Source organism: Sarcophilus harrisii, chromosome 2 (genome assembly GCF_902635505.1).
Source record: "Sarcophilus harrisii chromosome 2, mSarHar1.11, whole genome shotgun sequence".
Taxonomy (NCBI): Eukaryota; Metazoa; Chordata; class Mammalia; order Dasyuromorphia; family Dasyuridae; genus Sarcophilus; species Sarcophilus harrisii.
In genome coordinates this window covers 253976263-254003579 of record NC_045427.1, presented here as the reverse complement: position 1 = coordinate 254003579, position 27317 = coordinate 253976263, and the positions used below count along the sequence as shown (strand labels likewise).

General features: G+C 34.6%; 1 protein-coding gene across 2 annotated transcripts in view; it reads right to left on the bottom strand.

Moving 5' to 3' along the window:
• FMN1 (formin 1) overlaps positions 1-27317 on the bottom strand; it is a 477206-nt gene that overhangs the window by 94418 nt on the left and 355471 nt on the right. The gene's annotated exons all lie outside the window — the stretch shown is intronic.

Genomic DNA, 27317 nt, shown 5'->3' with positions numbered 1-27317 from the left:
TGTGAAAATATATTTATAACCAAGTTCAATAAGATAAGTGATTAAAAGGACTTCTTAAGTAGGTTACTTGTACCTTTAAAATAGAATAAAATAGACATGCACATTTTTCAGGAACACACTGATAATGTGGACATATAGCATCGTTTAGAGACAGAGTTTGTCTTTTGGGTCAGAAAAGTCTGATTTGAACTCAACCTTCTGACATATACTAGTTCTATAAGTAAGGTCATATAACCTTTCAGATATTAAGGCAACTTTCCAAGTTACAGATGAGCTGTTGAACTTCATAGGTGGAAGGAGATGGTTTCTCCACCAGGAGTTTCCTGCATTGATGAAATCATAAGTCCACCCCTGGAGCACCCTTCCCAAAACAAACAAAAAAAAGTGAGGTATATATAATCCATAAATACAAAATAAATTCTGGGTAAATGTGACTTATTAGTCCTTAACTTTAGCTATTAGTTATGACAATGATCCAAGATTGTTGATCTATGGTCCAAATAGGGGGAGAAAAGGCAGATGCTTTGTCAATTCTAGAGAAAAACATCCATTTTTATCTTCAGGAAATAAGTATGACAAAACAGGATCCTGGTTAATGAATTTTATTTTTTATTTTTGTTTAACTCCGACTTTTTGAAAGTAGTTAAAGGATTCTAGAGCTAAGGGAAACTGAAAGATCATTTAGGTCTGTTCCCTAATTTTAAAGACCAGGACATATTTTTGGTGTTATATTATTTCCTTCTTTGCATTGCCTGTGGAACAAAGCTATTTGGTAGATTTAAATAAACTTAGAATTTTACTTTGAATACCCTAAAATCTGTGTCTGTAAACAAGTGAAATATGGGCCATTTTGACAGCAAAGGCAAGCAGAGGTGGGGAGATGGGGGTGGTCTGGGCTTGTCTGCCACAGGCACCCTAGGTCATCTTTGTTTAGTGAAAGGGCCACCCTCTGCCCACAGATTCCCTGTCTGGAGGAGGGTAATTGCTCCTGTCCCTTTGCTGTAGTTGCACCACCCCATCATCAGGATTAGCTGCAGCATGTCAGAAAACTCTTTGGCAAAGGACCCCCACCCTGCAAGTGTGAAATGAGCCTCCCGGGGCTCTGAGCTTGCCCATTTGAAAATTAGGAACTGAAACAAGTACAAAGCAAACCAGGCTCCACCGCTGTGCACTCTCTCAAACCTTAACAGGACGGAACTCCCATGTGGTCAATTAGGATTAAACTTCACTCCACGATCAAACAAGAGGGTTGCCCTCTGACTGCTACAGCACAGCAGTACATTTCAATGGCCAGGCAGCCTACCTTGCGCTAAATTTATTAACTCATCTTGTTCTGAAACATTTAATATCAAACAAATGGGAGACCAGGAGTCTAATTAACGATGAAACTGTCACAAAAATGGAAGCTCCATTTGAGGTTGGCAGTATGAAAAGGGGAGGCTACTGAGGAATACATGAATGCAGTTTATTGTCCGGCCAGTAGTGAGTACACAATGTTGCTGGACCACCAAGGCAGCCTCAAACAAAGAAGTCATTCCAGTGGTTTCAATGTAAAAACTAACAGTCACTGAAGGGTGAGGTTATTTTTCTTTCTTTCTTTCAAGGCAACGGGAACAAAAAACACTTTTTTGTTACTTTGGATTAAGCAAAATGCTCAGTTTTAGGGAAAAAAATTATCTTTTTAATAAGAGTTTTAGATGCTAAGTATAATTATTGTATCTCACAATGAAAATACCTACAAAGAAAACAAATACATGGAGTCAGAAAAACAAACTGCAGCATTGGCCCCAGAGTCAGTTCTGTCAGACCTAGTAATGGAATCGATTTCCTGAGTGATCTTGGACAAGTCAGAACTTCTTTGGGCCTCAGCTTCTTAGTGTGTAAAGTAATAGGCCTAATCTTATTACTAAGGTTAATCTTTTTTTTTTTAAATTGAATATTCTACAATTCTAGCCTGTGGAGAGAACTGTACTTTTTCATTAGGAAAAATATTTTGTCAAAAAGAAGATAATGCTTTAAGCATGAAACTCATGCTTAAAACTGAAACTCATGAAACACTGAGTTAAGACAATATTAAGTCAAATTTTTATGCTGACAATATGAATGAGTATAATTATATTTAGGGGAACATTTATAATGAACAAAGTTGTATTGTAGTTTAGAAGATTCAAAGAAGCAATTAATGTGATAGATCAGAAATTAATGAGAGTTGAATCAATTCTAGGGAAAGGAGGTGATATTCAAATAAATTAAAGGGTTTATAAATTTAGGTGTCCAGGGTGTGTACTTCATTGGAAAATTGGGACTTGTCCTGATTCCCACTCTAAGCATGGTACTGAATAATCCAACAAAATGACATAATGTTGCTATGTAGGCTCTTTGTTACTTACTCCTCCATGAACCTTAAAACTAGAAGTAATAGGGACAACTAGATGGTGCAGTGAGGGAAGCATTGGCTTTGGAGTCAGGAGGAAGTGAGTTCAAATTTGACTGTAGATACTATGTGACCCTGGGTAAGTCACTTAATCCCAACTTCCTTGAAAAAAAAAAAAAAGGTAGAAGGAATATCTTCTCTTCCAAATCTTTCATGTCCCATCTTAAGATTCCAATGTATTTATCTCATCCTAACTTCCAATGCTTGGTCTTTTTTATACAGATTATAGTCCTAAGAGACTATAAAGCCAGACTATAAATTTTTCCACTTTGGTGTATCTAGCACTGTACTGAGTATTATTAAGTGCCTACTTAGTAGACAACACAAGGTAAAATATGCTGGATGCCAAGTGAATGATATATAGAGTAAATGCTTTGTGATTTCACAGGAAGGAGAAAACTTTGAGGAATAGGACAATTGAAGCATGACTCCTAACAGGTAAGACTTGGGGCTTGACTTCAAAAAAAGAGAAAGGCTCAGAAAAATAAATAGAAGAGAGAAAGAGAACATTAGCAACAAAAAGGCACAGAAACCAGAATATATATAGCACACGTGGGGAGTGATAAGCAGATGGGTTACACTGAAACTGAAGCTTTCTTTGGATAGGAAACCTATAGGAAACCAATTATTGAGAAACAGGTAAGGATATTGGAGCACTTTGAATACTACATTAAAAGTTTTCTCTTCATGCCATAGACAACAGGAAGCCACTGAAAGATTTTATGCAAATAGTTTATATGTGAAAAAGTATTTTATGATTATTTGTAGAGTCTAAAATTGTAATGATCAATGTGAAATAGGCAAGTTATTTGGTCTTGGATAAAATACTTTATTTAAGAAAAAAGCTTTCAATTTTCTACTCTAAAACTGGGTGTCCAATAAGAATAAATATTACAAAAACATAGAAATTTTTTAAAAAATTAAAAAATACAACAAATTAAAAAATTAAAAATACAACAGGGACATAGATGATGCCATAAATCTCTCATGGTTAATAGTATGAACTTTTAAAGTGAATGACTAGAGAAATAGAATGAAAGAAAATTTAATTATATCGTAAAGTGCAAATTGCCAAATTCTACTTGTGGGCTAGACAGCAGCATAGGTTACAGTATGTGAAAAAAATTGTAAACAAAAATGAGTGGTAAGATGATTGAGAAAACTTAAAAAAAATTCTCTTATGAAAGGTTGGCACAACTGAGAAACTATAATTTTTGTGGCTGCTTTCTGTATATGTTAAAAAAATGTCTAGACAGAAAAGGCCACATAAAGGAAGTTTTAAAGTTGATTTAAGTCAAATATAAATGACAGAAATCTGAAATGATATGTGCATATTTCACGTTCTTAAGCTCTGATGTTAAAATGTTGGAAAGAATTTCAAGTCTTGGCATGGAGAAGAGTAGTAGTGTTACAGGAAATCATGTGAAGGCAAACAGGAAATCCACTCATAGTGAATTTCATATGGTTAAGGTCCCAAAGGAGACTGTTAGACCCATTACCCTCCAAATCCATCTTTCTGCACTCAAATTAGGCTGTGCGTTGATAACCCCATGGCTCTAACTTGTGTAGACATGTACAAAACTGTTTTATATTTGTTTTATACCATGGTTTAGGGGTTCAACATAGATAGCCTCTTGTGATCTAATTATTCGCTTTAAAAATTATTTTTAGCTACTTTTCTTCCTAAAGGCAAGAGTGTCTTTTACCAAATGGGACCAGCACCTCCAGCCTATTAATTTGAGGTAAATGAGTAGCAATTTATGTTTTCTAGAAGTAAAAAAAAAAAAAAAACTAGGGGAAGAAAAGGACATATGAAGAAAGATAACCATAAAGAACAACAGCAACTTATTTTCTATTTTACCCTCTAAGGATAGGACAAGACAAAAAGCTAAGTAGGAAAGAAGTTAGGTGACAAGGGGGGCAGAAATTAAGAATGTCATAAGAAGGTTTCTAAAACCTACTATTATATTTCCTTTCTGTGAGATTGAGACAAGACAAGGATAACAAAAAACAAAGAAGGGTCTAGGATATGAGACTTTGGGGAGTTGATAATATTCCACATTCCATGTGAAAGCAATAAAATATGGTTTGTTTGGGTTTTTTTTGGGGGGGGTACAGCAAGTTTTAAAAGGATATATGAGTTAAAAGAAAAAAAAGGATATATGAGTGCTGAAGAACTTGAGAAATAGGCATGCCATAGAGGTCAGACAAGCAGGCCAGCTATAACGTCAATGATTTAGATTAAGTAGGAAAGTCTGTGTGGAAAACAAATTTGGAACATTTAGGTTTTGGAAACATGGGTTTGAATCAAGTAAGAAAACAGGAAGTAAGTTCCAAGTACATAGTTTTTAAGATTTCAGAATAGGTAGGCAGATGATAAGAGTTCCAATTAAGTATTCTTTGGAATCTAGGACTGGTTCATGATACTAACATAATGAAATAGGCAGTTTGATAATAAGGGTATAGACTGGCCAGATAATAAGGATCAGCATGAGCATGGAAGGGCAGATGAGTAATGGGGGAGGGAGGAAAATAAAAAGATGAACTGGGTTAAAATTCAAAAAGATCAGGAACCCAGGTTAAGGATTAGGAGGATTCAGGAATGAGAACTGGGACAGAATATTTAAAGTAGAAGGGACAAAGAACTCAAATGTACGATGCCTAGAAAATTAGGGGTCAAATAAAAAGCAGACATCATATATGCTGGGAGATTAGAAGTAGGGCTATACTGATGGTCAATTCAGTTCTTTTTATAAAAATTGTAATATTCTGGTTTCTCTATCCCTTGCTCTTTCAGATTACTTTCATATACTTTGCTTAAGTCTTGTACATACCTTGTTATTAATAAGTTGTCTACCCTATTAAAAAATGTTTAGTCCTTGGGAATAGGGACTAGATTTTTAAATTTTTATTTTGATATTCCAGGGCCTGACAAATAGTTAAGTACTCAAAAAGTGTTTGTTGATTGGCAGACTAAGTATCAGGAACAATATTCCCTGGGGCCTTGCTATTAGGCAAGTTAGCTTTTCTTAAGGTCCAGTACCATGAAGCCTAGGCTACTTCTTTTCTCTGAGGAAAGAAGGAAGCAAGCATTAATTAAACATCTAATATGTGCCAGACACTATAAAATTTCTCTTGTTTTGTACAACCTAGGAGGTATTATTTATTCTTCCCATTTACATTTGAGGAAACTGAGACAGGCAAAGATCAATCGACTTGCCAAGAGTCAATTGCTTCTGAGTGTCCTGAGGTGGAACTAAAGTCTTTTTGATTTCACATTCAATGCTTTATCCACTATGCCACATAGCTGCCAAGATACAGCTATGTAAACCTCCTTTTAATTATTCAATGAACTATCAGTGCCAAATTTCATTCCAATATTGAGCCTATATTACTAAGCATGTACCCTGGGCCACAATAGGCGGTCTCCTTAAACAGTCCCAATCCAAGTCTATGTCTCAGTACAATCTAATATGTTAGGAGAACTCTACTTACAATTCAGGTAAAGTAATAATATGAATGAATGAGTAAGACATTTTAAAAATGTTTAAATGAACTATTGGTGCCTCATTTCATTCCAATATTGAGCCTATATTACTAAACATGTATCCTGGGCCACAATAGGTGGTCTCCTTAAACAGTCCCAGCCTAAGTCTATGTCTCAGTACAATCTAACATATTAGGAGAACTCTACTTCCAATTCAGGTCAAGTAATAATACGAATGAATGAATAAGATATTTTTAAAATGTTTACTATGTGCAAAGCACTGTGCTAAGTACTAGGAATACCAATAGAAAAGTGAATAGCCCCCCTATTACATTCTAATTTATAGCTAAGTGGAATGAAAGAATATAAAGTGGGGACCTAAAGACATTTCTGGAGGAGATATTTATGTACATCCACATACTCTTCTTTGTCTGAATGATTTAGACAAAAATTCTGCCTCAAATCAAGGGAATGGATGAGATAATTGAAAAAAAAGAGTTCTACCTAGGCTAAGGATACCAGATTATAATTTAAAACTCACAATAATATATTTTAGCCTTTAGATTAGGGCTATGTAACAAATGAATTTTAAGGTCAGGATAACTATTTATAAAGGAGACTAAATAAGTGGAAGATGATTATTGATACATTTATCCTTAAACCTAGTGCTCTAGAAGTAGTGCTCTAGAAAGTGCTCTAGAAATAGTGCCTCAATGCTACTGCTTCCAAATTCTGGTAACATTTTATATTGATAATTACTTAAGGATTTTTCCTAAAAAATCTCTTGGGCTGTTAGCAAATCCTGTGGGAGATCCAGATTATAGTCAATTTTTCATTTGCCAAGAATTCTATAGGTTCTCTATTGAATAAATTTATCTTTTCAAAATAGATGAAAAGAAATTTCATTTTAGAAAAAAATCAACTTAAGATTACAATTTCTGGAATTCCTTCATATACATTTTAAAATTATACAGAATGCTATATGTGCATGTGTATATTTTAAGCACAATAAATAAGAGAATATTATCCATAATAATTTATGCATAATAGATGAATGAAACATTTATTATGTACTGTGTACAAATCACTGTGTAAGCAATGAGAATACAAATAAAGAATGAATTTTGAGGAATTTACATTCACAACAAATGCAGAAAAGGAGTTATGTAACAAGAATCAAAGATAAGAGATGGTCAGCCTCAGTATCTATTAAGTATTAAAAGAACTAAAGGAAAGTTTCTGCTACTTGAGTATATGTTTTATAGAAAAATTATGTGAGGACAAGGATAAGGATAATACAAAATTAGAAGTTGTGGACATGTTATCTTCATTAATGAAATCACCAATGGGATCACAGGTCCACTGAAGTATAACATTGAAATACATGCATGTATATGGATGTCCACATAGAATGTACCTCCAATATCATAGGTAATTTTGAACTTCAATAGCTTAAAAATCTATTATGATAGAGAATATCCAATCTATACATAATTTGCCTCCATTAAAGTTCTATTCGGAAGCATTCTTGAAGATTCTGCCAGAATAGCATAAGTTCTGTCAGTTTTATTAAAATGGACTCTCATAACAGATTGTGTATGTGTAATCAAACAAAATCTAGTAAATTACAGTGGCTTATCGCAGAGGTAAAGCAATAAAAGTTTGGCCACAGAAATTCATGAAACCATGGAGATGTTTCAATCTGTTTATGGAAGAAGCACCCAAACTAGTGAAATCAGGCGTGTTTTCAAATCTTGAATCATTGATGAAACCATCGATGAAATATTCATAGAAAACTGTGGATGAATGAAGATTAATAATGTCCTTGACTACAAAAATAATTATCATTAATTAATACTTAGAAAAGACTGGGTGTTTGAAACTAGTGAGATTGCAGTATTATTTCTGCATGTCATTTGTTCTCCTTTTGTCAGGGCATGAAATCTACAAATTTAACATAAAAGTCTTGAGGACTCTATGGGATACTATATTTATGCTGACCCAGGAAAAGCTCTCTTCTAGTCTAAGGATATACAGCAGGCCCCAGAACTGAACCGGGAGAATTTCTGGGAATAGAGAAGTAAAGATATTCCATTATGGAATTGTGCATCAGTAGAGGGAAGAAGGCTCTACTTTTAAGGCTGAAGCAAACTACTCCCACTAGCATAATATCAAGAGATGTCTTTTAAGGAGAGAACTAAAGAATTTACTAATTACCTTTATAGTCAAGGACATTATTAATCCTCACTCATTCACATTTTTATATGAATATTTCATCAATGAATTGTCCATCAATAATCAACAAACCATAAAACTGAGTAAGTCTTTTCTCTTTAATCTAATGATATATTTAATAAAAATCATTAGTGTCCCTTAGGTCATAAAAATAATTTACTGGGACTGGTTAAGTGATGCACTGTATATGTTTATTATTTTGTTTCTAAAGCTTAATGAGGTTGTGGTGAAGTGTTACTAACATAATTAATGATAGAAATGATCAAATCATTTGAATGATCTCATCAATTTGAATGTTCAATGACTCAGATTACAATTTATTTATTCTTATTTTTCTTGGGGGCTTCTTGTTACATTAAGTTCACTTTGGAGGTCAACCCAATGATCCGGGGTCTTCCTCATTTTCTCTAGGAGACATTCAAGCAGTCTACCTGTTATTTCTTGTTCCTATCATATGATCAACCTATCATTTTTTGTGATCACACATTTACACATTTCCTTGAAGACATGTCATTATCTTTAATCTCCATACCAAATGGCTAAGGCAAGCCCTGACTGACCACCTCTCTCAGCTTTCTCTCCTCCTGTCTGGAGGTCTGGAAGGTGAAGTATCAAACACCTCCCAATGTCTTCCTTTATGGGGGGCAAAGACTAGGCTTTTTTTTGGCTCATTCCCCTCTGCCTTTGCTGCCTTGCCTACCTTCATCTGCAAGAAACAAGAAGCCCCCATGCTGGATACCCTTTGGTTTCATCTTCTGCCTTTCCAGATTTCTTTTGGGTATTGTCCCCTCTTTAAATTGTAAGCTCCTTGAGGGCAGGGAGTGCCTTTCTTTTTATTAGTTGTATTTCTAGCATTTAGTACAGTACCTGACACCAAGTAGGAACTCTTAATGTTTATTGGATTGGTAAAAATGTTTATTGGATATATATAATATGAAATTATTATTCTCATTTTATGGTCGAGGAAACTGTGGCAGAGAGAGATTGAGAGACTTGCCTGGTGTCACACTGAGGTCTTCTTGGCTCCAGACCAATGCTCTATCTACTGTGCCAGCTGTTGCCTAGCAATGGCTATGTAAACTATATATACATAAATACCCACAATATAATTATATGTATATATTAAGGAATATGCTAATAAATATTCAATGGCCAGTTCACTGAGGGAAAAAGTACACATGAAAAAAGTAATATAATTTTAAAGTTAATCTGCATTATTAATTCCCATTACTTGAAATTTTTACAATCAAGAAAATAATGCATTGAACCCTGAGTTATAGAAGTCACCAATTTCCAAAGTATAAATACTCACACTGAATAATTAACAGTTGACTCTTGTGAGCTGCTACAAGCCAAATACACACACAAACACACCTTTACCAAAGATAAAGAGTGCCCCCTTTTTGTCTTTGTATCTCCAATCCCAGACATATTATGGGCACATAAAAAACACTTGTTTGTTGCTTAATAGAAAAGGTATGGTCTACTGTGTAATATCACTTAGAAAAGCTATTATTGGGTATGTTTTTTTTTTTCCTGGTTCTGTCACTTCACTTTAATCTTTCTATAATTCTCTGAATTCATTATATTTACAGATTTTTGTGGCACTGGATTGGCTTCAGATTTAAAGATTTAAAACTCAATTCTGCTACTCATGACCTTTGGGCAGATCACTTTTTTTTGGGGGGGGGGGGTGCTTTAGGTCCTTAATTTCTAATACGAGGGCTACTGAACATCAAAGTTCTTCTAAGTCTGAACATGTGATCTTATTAATTTTGTGATCATATATGAGAGCATCTGTAAATTAATTGTAGGATCAATATCCAGGAGAAAGATCCATATAGAGGTCAACAATAGATTTGCATAGAAATGGTGGTGCCTGCTATAAAGTAGAAGCTCCCAAAATTGGAGTTAAGGCTGGGGAAAGAAATTCAGACATAGGTGACATATCTCATAGTTTTTGTCAAATTAAATATACATAAATTAGAAATTCAGAGTTCTACCTAAAATTTATCTTAGTCAAAATTTGGCAGCTGACTCATTAAGGCAAGAGAGGGAGGAACTGAAAAAAACAGGACCTGAATAGTGTGAATAATACATCTCAAAAAGTACTTGTACTATTTGAATTCACACTCTGTGTTTCCATTAAGCTGGAACCAATTTCCAGGTTTTACATGTAATCATAACTTTGAATAATATGAATCAAATAATGTGACCACTTCCCAGGACTCATTAGTTATACTAATGAACTAATGGGGACCAACTGGGTTAGGTCCTAGCTCTTGGAATATTTGTATGTAGAGCCAGGATTGATAATTGATAGGCACACAAACTTTTATTATTTTTTTTCTTTGTAATTTCAATTTCCTATGTTTTTCTTGAGTAGTAAAGGGCTCATCAAAGCCCAAAGTAAGAGTTAAATCCCAGCTAGATCCCAATATGGGATCTTATAACTAAATGTGGGGGTTATGAGATTATAATTTGTTATCAGGGAATGCTTGATTTGATACTTATATTATATTTTATATGCCTACATTTCCAGGGTTATATAAAAATTTCTTGGGCAATTAGAAAGTTTAAGATGGCCTCAGCTAAATTATTGAAAATAAGGGCCATAGTTTCAGGATACAAGACAAAGAAAAAGTCAAAATGAAAAAGAGTCATAGTCATTCAGAGAACTGAGAGCAAAAAAAAAAGGCCCATTAGCAGAGTGTCTGGGGTACTTTCTTATTGCTGACTTAATTGATGAAAGAACACAAATTCGAAGATGAGAGGCGGTAGCAGGGAGTAGCCAATAGGGAAGTATTACCCAGTGAAGAGCTGGGCTCTGTGACTGAAAGAATAGGGTTATAGGGTATAGTATGACAACCTGCATACAGAGGGGTTTAAAAAAGGTAAACATTCTTTTGGTGTACTAACAGTCTCTATAAACCATTTATTTGTTCAGCAAACAAATCCTCCAGTCAGAATCAAATCATACAGCCAGATACTACAAATGAGGAAACTGAGAAATTAACAAGTTTCTAGGGTTTATCTTTGGCATATAGATACAGAGAATATGGGGATATGGAGATGAGAGAGATCGAATGAGAGAAAGAAGAAGATAGATAAAGATAAAAAATAGCTAATTTAGGGGCAAAAAGACTTCTGATAAAGATGACATGTTCTCTTGTTAATCAGGTTTTGTTATGTGGGAAGAATCTAATTACTGGAGCAAAATGATTTAATTTTTATACACACACACATGTATGTTTACTTTTTCCTTTGCTCTGATATACTCAAAGCTATCTTAGATGGCAAATGGAGGCAGGAGAAAAATCTCAGAGACTGTGAGATCTGCCTCTTTATTCCAGCTGTTACTGCTACAATACAATTTGAGACACTGAGACAAATGAGGGCAGAGGGAACACTCTCTTGCAAGTCAAAGCCATCTCCTCTGGAGCCATCTGGGTCCAGTGGCAAGACATAGATCAAGTTTATTGGAGATGGCCTGGATGCAGCGGGAGACCTTGGCCTTTTAAAATTATGACTCTTAACAGGTCTCAGGCAACAAGAAGCACAAATCCCCAAAGTGGACACTCCTTTCCCCTAGAAAAATGTTCTGCAAAAATCAACCCACCATAAGTTTGAGCTGAGGGGAAATCCCATGATGCTGATTCACTCCACAGAGGGAGGCTGCACAAAATCAAATTTACCTTAGTGTCCCATGATCATGGGCATTTTCTGTGAAAAAAAAAAACTTAAGCATAAGTGACAGGGCCAAGTGAAGGCATGCCAACATGCTTTAAGGCTTAGGAAAGATTTGCCAGGAAGGGCCACCGACTACAATCTTTGCATGAAATTGTCTAAAGAGCTATTCAACAGCTCTCCCCATCAAACCGCAACTAAGTCAGAATTTCCATTCTGCTGATTGTAGTCATGCTGAACCTTGGTCTGGGAGACACCAGGATTTCAATAATATTAAGACCTATGTACATTAGGTCCAACCTCAATGGTAGGAAGAGTAAGTAGCTGCCTATATGGCAAGCTTTCAAGGGTTATGAGAGACCTATCTACTTTTCCCTTAGCTTCCACAGGGACTGAAATATCCACTATTAGAGATACTCCTTCAGACACTTCAATCACTGGCTTCTGAAGGTTGCTGTTAAAAAGAAAATATATTACTCTGGAAGGGTAGCACATTAATGAAGAAGTATCTATAAACTTTTTAGGAATAACAGATTAGACAGAGGAAACATAGGCCCTCAAGGAAATTGATATAGGGAATTTAGTTTTGATTAGAATGGAGAAAGGGAGTCAAGCAAGGTCTGGTTTGGGATATAAGTATGCAGTCTAAACTGGTGCTGATTTAGTAAAAGTAGTATTTAGGATGAATCTAATAATGCAATAGAGTCCGAGCTCAACCTCTAAGGAATGGGTTTTAGGGAAGGATGGAGTCTCAAGGAGTGGGAAAAGGTCACCAAAAGAAAAAGTAATTCTGAAGTTTTGGCTACTTTACAACTTAAACTAGATCTGGTCCAGTATCCACTTACACATAGTCCTAGACTACATGTTTATTAAAAGATTATATCATCACAATGAAGAAGAATATAGCCCTTGAAATTTAAAAAGCTGGCAGAAAAGATGTGTAACACTTCAGTGAGGCTCCACATAATGAAGTAGTAGTTTTAAAATCAAATACAGAAAATGAACTATATGCAGCACTTGATCTTTATGTCTACACCTTTGCACTGTGTTCTGTACTTAGAATGCTCTCCATTTTGACATCTCTGTTTTACTTTAAGGCTCATCTCAAATAGCTTTTTACAATAGTCATTCCAATTCCTTCTGCATCTCCAACCACCAACTCAAGTTTTCCCAACTATTTTGTTGCACATATTTTGTATTGACCTATTTAGTATGTAAGTTCCTTGAGAGTAGGAATGATTTTTGTTATTTGGCCTTTGTAGCACAGCGCAGTACTGACACACAGTAAAAATAAAATATATGCTTCTTGGTTGATGGAACTAACCCAGATAAAGTGATGCTTTCTTAAAGGTCATTTTTGATGCTTCAAGATATGATGGGGAAATTTATTCACAAGTTAAAGACTCTTAAGCTGTAGAATCAACATAAATCTTTAGCCCACTTTACTACTGACACAACAGCAGCTAATTACAGAAAAGTCATTGATTAAAGATACTCAATTACTTTAGCAAAAGCAACCTGTTTTCATATTACTCAACCCAGGACAGCTGCAAACCTTCTGCTGCCTTCCTGACCTCTTGGTTCACATTCCTGATTCTGCTTCAAATATTTAGTCACAATTAACTAATTTTCTATTTTCAAAATAGTTCTTTAAGAGATATAGAACAGAAAAAGATGGGAAAGAAATAAGGGGAAATGAGGAAAAGGAAAAGAGGGAATGAACAAATAAGAAGGGGTTAGGTAGAAGGGGGAGGGTGAAGAAGGGAATGTGAGAAGATGGAGACGGGGGACTAAAAAAGGAGGGATAATCATGAAGACAGAAAAAAGAAAAAGAGTGGAGATATGAAGAAAGGGAGAGAGGGGAAAAAGGAAAGGACAAGGAGGGAGAGAGAAATGGAAAGGGAGAAAAAACTGGGGAAAGAAAGGAAGACAAGGAGAGCAAAAGACTAAAGAGAGAAAGGGAGGAAGAAAGGGAGAGAAACAAAGTTTTACAAAGAAAAGGTTTACAGATAAAAAAAAGTTCAAATATTTGTTGGTTGATTGCTTTCACATTTTCATAAGCAAAAAGAGTGAGGAGGGAAGGGAAACAGAAGGAAAAATAGAAGGAGACAGTGAAAGAAAATAAAGAAAGGGGAAGAAAGAAATAGTAGGGGAAAAAGGTTGAAAAGTTATTTTAAAAATTCAGAGTCAAAACTATTGGATATGTCCTCTCCTGATATTTCAGATCTTGCTATGGGAACAACTGGCAAAGGAAAAAAGCTGGAAACCTCTGCTAATCAGTTTGCCACTGTCTTCAGATTTAATGCAATACTTGGCTCAGAAATTTTCAAAATCCCCAATTCCAGCTAAAATATTTACAAAGTCCTATGTGTCTCACTTAATGCCTATTAGGCAATCTTCTTTAAAACTCCACAGATACTTGTAAATCTGTCAGACGAATTGAGGTTTATAAACAAGGCTTTGTCATAAAGAAGACTGCAGTGTCAATCATTTAGAAGCCAATATTTCTCAGGACCTGTCTGAAAACCAAAAGCACAACCAGAAATAGTTCCACATTGGTAAATTAGACTGGACAATAGTTGGCTTGCCCTCAGTTTTCAATGGCATTTAATGGGAATTCTTCTGACCTCAACTACTTAAAGTCATACTCTCCTGTAAATCTGTCACTGATCCAATCTCTTCTTGAGTTATGGCTTGGCGAAAGTTCTTTGGTCCAGATATCGTTGACAGTCTATGTCCCACAGAATGACAAGTTGGATTATTGTGGGATACTTGAAGAATGATTCCTTTCTGTTGATATTTGAATTGATTTTGGGGATATTAAATGCATTGAAGATCAGAACACCCAAGGAAGAGTCAATACTTAGAATAACGAAAGAAAGAAGGAAGATGGCTCAGAAAAGGTCAGCTTAGGAATACATTTTATTCTCAGTTAACTTTGCCTTTCAGTGTTGTGAAAAGAGTTTTAAAGCTCAAACCCAGAAAGGAAAAAAAGACAAAGTAATGGTTTACTTTCTCTGAATCCTGTTTGATCAGGTACTCATGGTAAGACTGGAACCATAAAGCTGATTTATTTATTCTCAACTGTATTTTAAAAATTCCTTGTAAAGGTTATTACATGTAATACAATAAGCTAAAATCCTTGGCTTATAAATACTCACTTCAAATATTTGTTGGTTGATTGCTTTCACATTTTCATAAGCAAGCAGTCCTTTACAGATAATTTAATTGTTATATGTCCTATTAAAATTCATTTGTTATAAATTCATTTTTATATATATATATATATATATATATATATAATAACAAAGCAAGAATACTTAAGTAGGTTGAAAAAAGATTAGGTAAAGTCCTTAGATACAAAATTGTTTGTAGCATGGATAACAGCTTGCCTAACATTACAATTTTATGTGTTTGTTTATACCGATTACTTGTTATATAAGGATTTTGAAGATTTTAAATGATAATAATAAAGCAATTAGGATAATATTTTTAAAAGACAGGGACAGGAATAAGGCAGTTAATACACCTCCCCTACTCCACCTGCTCTACCTTTTTAAATTAACTTTTTTTTCCAAAAATATGCAAAGATAGTTTTCAACATTCACTTTTGCAAAATCTTGTTCCAAAATTTTCTCCCTCTTATCCCACTACTCTCTCACAGACAGCAAACAATCCAATATAAGTCAAACATCTGCGATTCTTCTAAACATATTTCCATATTTGTCATATTGTCAAAAAAAAAAACCAGATCTAAAGAGAAAAAACATTAAGAAAGGAAAAAAAAAAAAAACCCAACAAGCAAACAACAAAGGTGAAAATATTATACTCTGACCCACATTCAGTCTCCATGATTCTCTCTTTGCATGTGGATGGCACTTTCCATCACAAGTCCATTGGAATTAGCCTGAAACAACTCGTTGTTGAAAAAAGATAAGTCCATCACAGTTGATCATCCCATAATCTTATTGCTGTGTACAAACTTTTCTTGGTTCTGCTCATTTCACTTAATATTAGTTCCCGTAAGTCTCTCTAGCCCTTTCTGAAGTCAGCCTGCTGATCATTTCTTATAGAACAATAATATTCCATAACATTCACATAACAAAACTTATTCAGCCATTCTCCAATTGATGGGTGTCCATTCAGTTTCCAGTTCCTTGACACTACAAAGAGACCTGCCACAAACATTTTTGCACATGTGGGGCCTTTTCCCTTTTTTATGATCTTTTTGTGATACAGATCCAAAAGTTGTTGTACCTTTTTTTCTTTGTGTATATGACCATAATGTCATTCTTCTCCAAGATCAGTCCCAGAAATCCAAAAAGATTGTAACTAGAAATGGGAAATGCCATCTTTGCTGAAAGCTTTCTCTAAATTGGGACATTTTAGAACTGATAATTTCTTTTCCTTTTTTTTTTTTCTTGAGGCAATTGGGGCTAAGTGATTTGCCCAGGGTCACACAGCCAGGAAGTGTTAAGTGTCTGAGGCCACATTTGAACTTAGGTCCTCCTGACTTCAGGGCTGGTGCTCTATCCATTGTGCCACCTAGCTGTGCCCAGAATGTTTTTGGTTTTTTTTGCCCCCAATGAGTCAGGTATTAAGAATTATTACTTTGACTCTAAGCAGATTTGTGTCTAACTAGGATCATGGGATTACATTTCTAGAGTTGAATAGAACTCCAGAAGCCATATAATCGCATCCTCTAATTTCGCTGATGAAGAAACCAAGGCCTGGTGAAGTTAAAGTTTTTTGCCTAAAGTCAACATAGGTAGTAAGAAGCAGAAGTTCTCCTACTCCAAATGCTTAACTATTCCCAGTATTTACTCTGCTCCCTTGTTGGAGGCAGTCTATATAGGGCACACAATTTGTCTGGGGAAGAAAATGTTTTAATAATCTCAAGTAATCTACAAACTTTCTGAAAGTTGGGTTTTCTTTCTTTTAAAATATAACCCTGAAAAAGGAATTCAGCTATAGGATGCAGGTATATAAGATATCAATATTAGAACCATCAAGTAAAGAACAATCTAAATTGAAGGTCTACACATTCTTTCAAGCATTCTATCAAGGTAATAAATATGATATAGCCTAAGGGTTAACCAAGCCATCAGTAAGATACCCAAAATCTTAGGACTTCTAGTTGTTTTCCTTAATAATAAGTATTAAATCACCCAATCAGACTATATTTATAATACTTGTAGAAATAGCTATGGAAAACTGGATGTCAATTCAGTTTTCAAAACACAAGTCAAAAGCTTTCATTAAGTATCTACTAAACATAAGTGGTTTCTAAGCTTCCATTAGCAAATAAATATTCACTAAAGCATCTACTATGTGCTGGGCACTATGCTAAGTTCTAAGAATATAAAAAGAGGCAGAAGCCTCTCTCAAGGAGATCATAGGGGAAACAATATGCAAATAACTATATAAGTTATATAGACACTATATAAACAAGCTATATATAGAATAAAATGGAAATCACCAAAAATTAATAATCTGTTAACGTTAAAATCCCAAATAATCAATAGGGAAAAGGCTAGCAATAAGGGAGATTGGGAAAGGCTTTTTGTAGAAGGTGAAATTTTATTGGAAACTTGAAGGAAGCCAGGGCAAATTCTAATTTGTGAGTACTACATCCAAGGCCTTGTGCTAATCACTTGGGGGAAACACAAAGGGAAATCAATCTTTGCCATGTGAGAATTTATAGTTTAACAAACAAAAGAGATAAGTAGAATAAATAGTAGAAAAAAGTGAGTGCCACAAAAAGATATATACAAATATACACACACAGAGCTCATAAATATGTATCATTTTCAAATATTATTTTATACAATCTAATTTTTTCTTCACAGTTACCTGTTGAGGCATTTAAGTATCATTATTCTAATTTCATTGATTAGAAAGATTTAGAGATTTTAAGTGATTTGTCTGAAGTCATAAGATTAGTAAATAACAGAGTTGATATATCATGCTTTCTGCTTCTAAATCTGAGACTCTATCCCCTAAACTACAAACTGCAAATGAATTTTCAGAAGAGAGATCACTTTAAGTCGCAGGGAGAGAGGTGAAATCATAGGCTCAAAACTTTAGCGCAATAAGGGAACATAGAAATCATTACTTCAATTCTTTCATTTTAAAGGTGGGGAACTGAGGCACAGAAAGATTAAGAAATATTTCTAAGAACAAATGGATCATAAAAAAGAAGTGAGATCTGAACTCATTTGTCTCTCATTAGGGAAGATGTCATAGGACATGAAATATTTAAGTTACGATGGATATAATTTTAACAAGTGAAAATGATATGGGACAAAGGGCCAAGGGGGATGACATTTTAGACACAGAGAACAGCTTGATCAAAGGGATAGAAGCAGAAAAATCGTGATGCATTTGAAGACTAGAGCTTGGACATATACTGGTACTTGCATGAAGAACCATGCTTGGGAAGACAGGTGATTTCCCAGGAGATAAAGCTAGAAAAGGTAAAATGAATCTATGGCTTGTATTCCAAGATTTTAGAGACTCTTAAGAGTCTCTTTAGAGACTCTTAACAAAAATATCAAGGCAGTTATCATTCATACTCTTTCATATTGGTCTGATCAGCCATAGTAGACATACTCTAATTTGATTGTAACATAGTAATGTTATTTTGGTCCTCTTCAACAACAATCACTTTTAATTAAGACCAATTTTTAATTAAGGTTAATTAGGGGGTTGAAATAGTATAAAATGAAATTCTAACTCATTCTTCACATGAAGGAGTCATAGTTGTGGCTTTACAGGGATTTTTACTTAGACCTGCATAGGAACTTTAAAATATCCAGTTTAACCCCCTCATTTTATAAATGAGGAAACTGGGGTCCTTGATTGAATGACTAGGATTGAATGACTTCCCTAAGGTCAACCAGGTAGTAAGTAACAGAGACAGAAATCAAACCCAAGCTCTTTCCCTCCAGGAGACTGTGTTTCCTCTCCACTATAAAACATTACTGCTTCTCCTCAGAGACACTCCTATATGAAAATACAAAATTCTTCTGGTAATCAAACAGATGAACTAGGTTTCATTTTTCTGGGTCCTTTTTGCACAACACAGTTTGTCTTTGAAGGCATTCCATTTGGGAAATATGTGACCTTTCCCCATCATACTCCATTTAACTGAATGCTTTGCCTCTAAAGTCACCACGATGTAGATCAACATTTTACACCCACTGTCTTTGTGAAATGCTTAATCCTGTTCCTTAAGTTTGCTTTGTTGAAATCATTTTGCAAACATAAATCAAGTCAAAATATTTTTTATTAAAAAAAAAACACTTTGCTTGCAAAACTAAATATTTTTGACACCATAGCAACATGCTCAGCACTCTGGCTAATGTATTGAGCCTAGCGCTGCAGTTTAGATTTAAAAAAACTACTGGCACAAATTCATACTGAGGGAAAGAAAAAAAGCTAATAAGCTAGTCAATAGTAGCTTTAAAATCCTTTGGCGATTGCTAAAGAGAGGTTCATCTCATAAGTATAACTTTTTCATATACAGGATTCTAAAAAAAATCCATATTATCATCATGAAGTGTGACATAGTAGAAGTTGGCCTCAGAGCCAAGGGTTCAAATTTTGACTAGTATATAATGGCTATGTGACATTATTATATAACCTCTCAAGACTGTTAGCAACTCCCTTCAGAGAATTTATGGGGTGGAGGTGGGGAAGTGGAACATGGATAAAAGTCATATAGGCTAGGTAGGCAAAAGATTATAAATTACATAGAAAGTACAGTCCTTACCCGAGAGTTTCTTTAATGATTTGAGAGCCATACTATTCTTAAAATCTTTTTTCTTCCTTCTTTTTAAGGTTTGTTAGGTTTTAAGTATTTTATTTTTATATTACAATCATTTATAGATAAATCCTATTTTGTGAAAATTCTCTTACAGAAAGTAAAATCAGCTAAGTAAAACTAATTATACAGTGATATCATATAACATTTCACATCTGTATCCTTCATCCCTACCTCTCTTTAAAAATTAGAAATCTGTTTTTTCTCCCTTTCCATCCCATTTTGCTGGGAAAAAAGAAAACAAATTTCTTATAACAAATTTGTATGAAGTCAAGCACAACTAAAGTTGTAGCTGCACACAAAATGCAAATGCATCATTCTGCACTCTAAATCTATAACTTTTCTGAAACAATATTTTACCCTGGTCATCTGGAATCATAAATGACCATTATAAAGATAAGCATACAAAATTGTTTTTATAGTATTGTTATAATAGATTTTTTAAAGTTTTGTTTTTAAAATTTATTTTATTTTCAATTAATGAAACAAAAGGATTTCCATAATAGCATAAATTTATCTGGTTCTGCTTATTTCATTCTTCATAATTTTATAAGAATGCCCAAATTATTCATTTTTAGAATGTTGATTTTATAATATAAAATATCCTGTTTCTGCTTATTTTACTCTTTATCAGTTCATACAATTCTTTTCATGTCTTTTTGAAAATAGTCAATTTCCTCATATTTTTTACAGCACACATTCATTTACCTTAACTTATTCAGCCATTCCTTAATTGTTGTACATCCTTTTGGTTTCTAATCTTTGGCTAACACAAAAAGAAGTACTATAAATAAATATACATGAAGGGGGCTAAAAGAGATCAAAGAAAGAGCAAACAGTTTTTATCCCTTTTATTGAGGCATCTGGATTGGTACTGATTCATTCATTCACTTAACAACCATTAAGCACCTACTATGTCAGGCACTAAGGTGAGCACCAAAGATACATATGACAAGGTCTATAACACAGAAAAGATCTGCCTACAGAGATAGCAAATCAGCACATGGTATTTGGAACAGATGTTGCAGGTAGGCAGAATTGTGCCCAGAATTGAATAGGAGAAAGAAAATGAATAAGAATACATTTGGGAAACTATGAAGTGCTTGATCCTCAACACAAAAATCCTCTCTTTTAAATACAAAAACAAAGGTTATCCTGTTGTATTATTGATTACAAATGTTAAATCACTATGGTTTCTGAAGAATTGATGTTATAGATGTTCCAAAGGAGGTAGGGGTGGGGAGTTGAGATAGAGAGACAAGCAGAGAGAGAAAGACAGACACAAAGAGAGGGGGGGAGAGACAGACATACAACCACACATACACACACAGAGATAGAAACAGAGACAGAGACAAAGAGACAGAGACAAAGAAAGGGAGTTGGAGAGAGACACAGAGACCCAGAGAGACAGAGACTGACTCATGGAGGACACAGATCGGTTTCAACATATTTTTAGTGACAACCTATCAGCAAAACTAAAGGCATATGGGATAACAGAGGAAGTGAATAATGGAAAAAGGAGATGGGCTGGAAATGAAGCAAAAGTGAGGGATCACAGATGGACATGCTGATTTCTGCATTGCTTCTCTTGGATGTTGCTTGTTTGTACATAGCACATTTTCTTTCCCACCAGACTATAAACTCCTTGAGGAAAGGGATTTTCTTTTGCTTGCCTTTGTATTCTTAGTGCTTAGCACATAAGTTTAATAAATAATTAATGATGTGAGTGTTTGGCACATAATAGGTTCTTAATGCTTATTCATTGACTCAACTGATATATATATAATTAAATAAAAGATCTAGGTCTTTCATGAGATGCTATGATAAAATATGGACAAGAATTACATAAGATAAGAGGATATATAAAAGATCGTTATCTTCAGTGTTGGAAGAAAACACACGTAGATGAAATTATAGCTTCATTAAATTATATGCATGAAACAAATCCAAAGAAATCATATTGACAAATTATCTTTTCTCTTAAAAAATTTTCACTTATCTCAGTGTTTTCTTTGTGCTAATTAGCTTCTATAATTTCTAATTGTTTTATGATATGCTTAGGACAAACCATTCATGTGACCACCTAATGCTGTGGAATTGTGAGAACACAAGCATAATCATTATAATAGCAAAAGATTAATATTTCTTCTTCTTCAGTGTAAATAATCTCTCTTAAAACAGATTCACACATAGTGAATCACATAGTCTATCGTACTCAATTTATATGTGCTACCTCCTAACTATCCAGGTAAATTTAAAATTTTAATATTAACTTTCCCTTCTAAGCCCCATATATCACCGCTAACACTTTATATCATGGTATCTCTGTCTGCTTGATATGAAGCATCTGATGGGCCTCAATGACTGTATATGAAAAGTTTCAAATTCTATGACCGCTTTCACAACATAAAATGTTTAAGAGATTACTGAAATGCAGCCCTCTGTTTGGACACTTGCTTTCAAAAAAGAAAATATAGGGAATAATAGTCTTGGACTCTCCCTCTACCTCTGGACAAATAAATAAAGATTAGGAATGTACATTCCTTATTTAATTAGATCTTTATTTAATTAAGATTAGGAATCTGTGTGCCCATATGCAAGGGAATTTTTCTCAGTCACCATCAGGATGAAGTCAATGACTTCTCTAGAAGATTTTTCAATCAACTTGTTCAATCAATTCTGAAACAACTTATCACCCAAGTCTCATCTTGTGATCTTATACATGGTTGTTGTATAAGGCTTTCCCAAATACACAATCTACTGATTTCCCTGGGCTAACACTCTAGTCACAGTAAAGACTAAAGAAAGACTCACATTAGTCTTTACTTGGTGAAGCACAAAGAAAACTTTCATACCCAAATTATCTTTTGAAACAGAAAATAGGATTGGAACTGTGATTACTTTTCCTGGGTTAGGATACTTCCTCTACTAATCCAGTTAGAGTCACGTGGAGCACAGACACAGTGGGTCAGAGGCTGTTCTTGAATCCAGGCCTTCTTGATATTGAGGCCAGCTCTATTCACAATGTTTTGCTGCCTCTCAATCAGGTTATAAATACTTGCTCAAGTCAGTTAGCCACTGAGCATTTATTAAGCACTTATTACAAGGCATACTAAATGCTGAGGATACAGAAAAAGGCAAATAATGATCCTTGCTCTCAGTACTAAGAATTTGTCCAAATAATAGGTAATGCTGGAGATAATTAAAAACCAAAGTTTCAAACTACAAGCAAATAAACCAGTATGACAAGATGGCACCTAGCCAAGAGTACTAAAGGCACTTGGAGGTTAACTGGTTGCAAATTTGGTTATAAATTAATAAACTGTCCCCCAAAAAGGAGTCAGACTGTTATCATGACTGCTATCCATAAGAAAAGGCTATCCAGAAATAAAGTAAGTTTCACTTCTTCATTGGAGAAATGGATGATCATTCAACAAAATTTAAACTCTTAGAGAAAAGCAAAGCTGTTTATGCAAAGAGTGATTGTGACTCATTAATCCACTAGAAGTAGCTGTGGAGGAGAATAAACAAATATGTTTTCAAGGAGTGGGGTAACGAGTAGCCAAAAGTTGGTCAAGACTTTTAGCAAACCCTTGACAAGGTTCCACAAAAGATTAATTTCAAAATAATAAGTTGCAGTCAGATGTGGGGGTGAGAAAGTTGTTTTATCATAGACATGAACTGGTTCAAAGACAATAAATCAAGGATAGGGATAAATGGATAGTTTCCTGGATGGAAGCATGTAAACAATGCTGTCTCCTATGGATCAGTGCTGGGACCATTCTTTGAGTGTGTGTCAGGGATTGAGGAGGGCCTTTCATTTCACTGTGTTAAGGATTTGTGATTCCATCAATGTGGGTACTTTCTCCACAAGTACAAAATGCAACTCTGTGACAGAGTACATTTCGTATCACTTCACTCCTGGTGGACCCTTGTGTGAACAGCAGATAGTTTGTTTGGACCTATTTGCTCAAAAACACAGACTAGTTGATTTACGGGGGTTCCTTTGAAAAAGTAAATATTTTTTACGTTTACACTGAAAAATATAAAATTTATCAAATAAAATAAGTGTTCTATGATATATTTGGGACTTTAGATATCTTTCAAGTAAAACATCTCACTTTTACTTTATCACTATTGTTTTCTTTCTATTGCTTTCTATTGACTACATTTAGGTTGTATATTTAACATATTTGGGGGGAAATTGTAACCTGCATGTAAACTAATACAGTATCTTAAAGATAAAGTCTAGATCTTTTCCTCTCAAGAAGGAGAAAATAGCTATGAAGGGGGAAGTTGAAATTTCCATATAAAGACAATCTAAAAAATAATATAATTCATCAGCCAGAAAAGATGAAGGTCAAGGCAGGACAAGGTTAAAATATATAAAATTGTGGATAGGGTAAATATGATCCCATGACTTTCCCATAAATGTGAGAAATCAGCCCCAAGTATTTCTTATTGGCACATAAGAAAGGAAGTGGTTCAGACAAGTGTGAAGAAGTATCTGGAGAAAATGTCAACACACTTAGGCTAACCCATCCTAGAATAAGAAAGTGTATATTCCTTTGTCATGAAAAGGGCTCTCAATCAGGAAGATTTTAAGACTGAGAGTTCATAATGTGCATACTGGTTATTGAAAGCAGTCTTCTCCAGCCTTATTAACTCATTCCTTCTCAAAGCAGGATCTTGCTATGATATTGACTAATTTCCTATCCTGTCCTAGTCTCATTCTTTATACCCAAAAGGCTCTCGATATAGATTGTTGACTGATTTAGAAATATTTATTTTTTCTCTAAGATGAGCTATTTTGAGTATGCCGTCTTTTCTGGGCTCTTCTGGGTAGTTGGTTCCTCCTGTGCCAATAAACAATGCTTATTCCTCAGAAGTCATTTATTAAGACCTGTCATCTTTGCAGCCAGAATTAATTTTTCATCAGCTAGGATAAAATACCACTGTAAGACTGTGATAAACAAATGTGGATTTTTGGAGGGGTTAACTGATTTCCAAGTTGCTTACAGTTATACTGGTCTTAATGTATAAAAGCACTGACATTCATAGAACAACTGTTACTATCACAATCTTTTTTTCAATTTTAATAAATCCTAAAAGGGAAAGATGGCCGTGTGTGTGTGTGTGTGTGTGTGTGTGTGTTTACTTAACAGAACAAAACAGAATCAAAGGCCATAGATTTTAGTCTCAGCTCTTTTTGTCTATGTTATTCATTGATAGTTATGACATCTTCTATGCCTTCAGAGTCCTAATCTGTTAATAAAAGAATAACTTTCAATCTCCTATCTAAAGGAATTTTAAAGAAATGGCCAAAGGATGGATTTAATAAATTTTTAGAATATTAAATCACAATAGTATTGGGGAGGGAGGAATGTGTGTCTGGGGCAGCTGTCCCACTATGAATAGGAATAAGATGGCATAAAGAAATAATTTCAGGCAGGATGTGCACTCTCATAGTCAAAACTTGTAACTAATTCTATCTTTGTTAATATATGGTAACAGTGGTAGCAGTTATGAATTCCTCAGTGCTTCCTTGTCATTTATCTCCTTCCAGACAAGTAAGCGCTTCCTTGAAAATCTGTCTGTTTCTGACAAAAGCTGTATATTTATACATGCCATATTTATCTTTATTGTTTTATAATATGTATATATTTTATGGGGGTTTTTCCATAAAAAGAAGAATATATCTTTTCTCTCCTGCTCCATCTCACAAATCAGATTATATATTCTTTTAAAAATGCAGGGGATCCCTTTGATTTCCTTTTCATCTTCTCATAGAAACTACCAAAAACTCTCTATATAATTAGTGCTCAATAACTTTATAGAGGATCCTATGATCTGGAGTTAGTTACACTTGTATGAAATATTTTGGCTTGTAAAGGACAAGAAAACATTTAGTTCTATGCCCTCAGGAAACTTATCCAAGATCATATATATAGAAATAGCAGATCTGTAGTTGCAACCTATGTTATCTGATTCCAAATTCAAAAGACTGTTTCCACTATCTACCTCATTTTCCTCATTTGTAAAAATGGGTATAATATTAGTACCTACCTCCTAGAGTTGAAATGAATATTTGTAAAACACTTTGCAAAAAGAACTCCATAAATGCTAGTTTTTATTATTGTTATTGATACTATAATCTTTATTATTGACACTCTGCCTTAGTCATGATCATGGATAATATCTATCTTTGACCTATGTGTGAATACTAATGAAGTTTGATTTAAATCCCACTGCAAAGTGCAACATCTACTCCAGCTAATGGTGTTCAAATTATTTACTTCTAAACGATTGTTCCTGTCTAGAAAATTAGAGCCTGGTGCTTCTTGGGATTTGCTAATCACATCTGGTTTAGCTTTAGATATTTTCTGGGGTTCTGCCAGCAGCCATGACACTTCAATGGCTACAATAAACCTCAGAACCTCATCAAATCTTTGCTGTATGTGTGAAAATTATGTCCTCTTCAATTAAACATTTAATCTAAATTCAAGCTGAGATCTTATCAATAGGGAGGTTAAATCTGAAAGAGAATGTTGGATCAAACAAATCCACCATTACTTTGGCCAGTCTACCTAGATTTAGAGACAAAGAAATTCATTAAAGAGTCAATGGTCCATATTTTCTTTAAGTACATACTGGGCATCTTTTTATCTATGAAAAAAAAAAGAAAAAAGAAAAAACAATGGCATCTCTAAAGATTCCCAGGTTTTTTTTTGTATAAGATCTTAATGTGTATACTGAGGAGGAATACACTATTTTTAACAATTTTTAAAAATGTTTAAAATCCTTTGCTGTAACCCAACATAAAAAGAAGAACAATGGAAGCAGTATCTCTAGTTTTCTCTGTGAGGCCACTAAACTGGAGCTGGAGGGCCCCCATCATTTCCTTACAATCAACTAAGAAGAGTGTCAGCCAGTCAATAAGTGATTCTCAACTAGACCCCTGTGTTTCCCTGGAGGAAAGAAAATAAATCAAAGTCGGGAGTTCCAGTGGAAACCACCACCTTCCAACTCTCTTCCCCGGCACCCTCCTGCTTCTGACTTTTCAATTTATCATCAGAATCATAGGGATGTCAAAGTGAGGCAGCAGAGGCAGGAAGACTGAATGAGGCAGCCCCCGGATGGCAAGTTAGAGAAAGGGAAAGATCAAACGGAGATCAGGTTTCCACACAAAGGACTACATGAGAGGGCAGGCCAAGGGTTTTACAGGGGCCAAGAGATGAGAAGAGATAGAGCACTCTTGGATGGCTCTATTGAATAAACAAGCACTGATCTTGCCCTACCATTGCTGACCTTTGCAGCTGTCTTGAAGGTGGATTCAATCGTTGGAAAGGGGAAGCATAAATTGCTATAGGATGGTTTTCTCTGTTTTACTACAAGAAGAAATTGAGCTTTAAGATCAACTGGGAAGAAGACAACATATACCATCAGGTCTTAAGGAACTGGGAAGGGAAGACCAAAATGACCACAAGTTCCCATTTTACATTTCTAAACGAACTGCCCATTTAGTCAGATTCACTCCTCCAACTATATCAAAAGAGGAAGAAACCCACATGTTTCTTTAATAAAATTTACAAGATATAAGTATTTGCTGGTTACCACCTCATTTAAACAAGTTTTATGCCTAAAGTAAA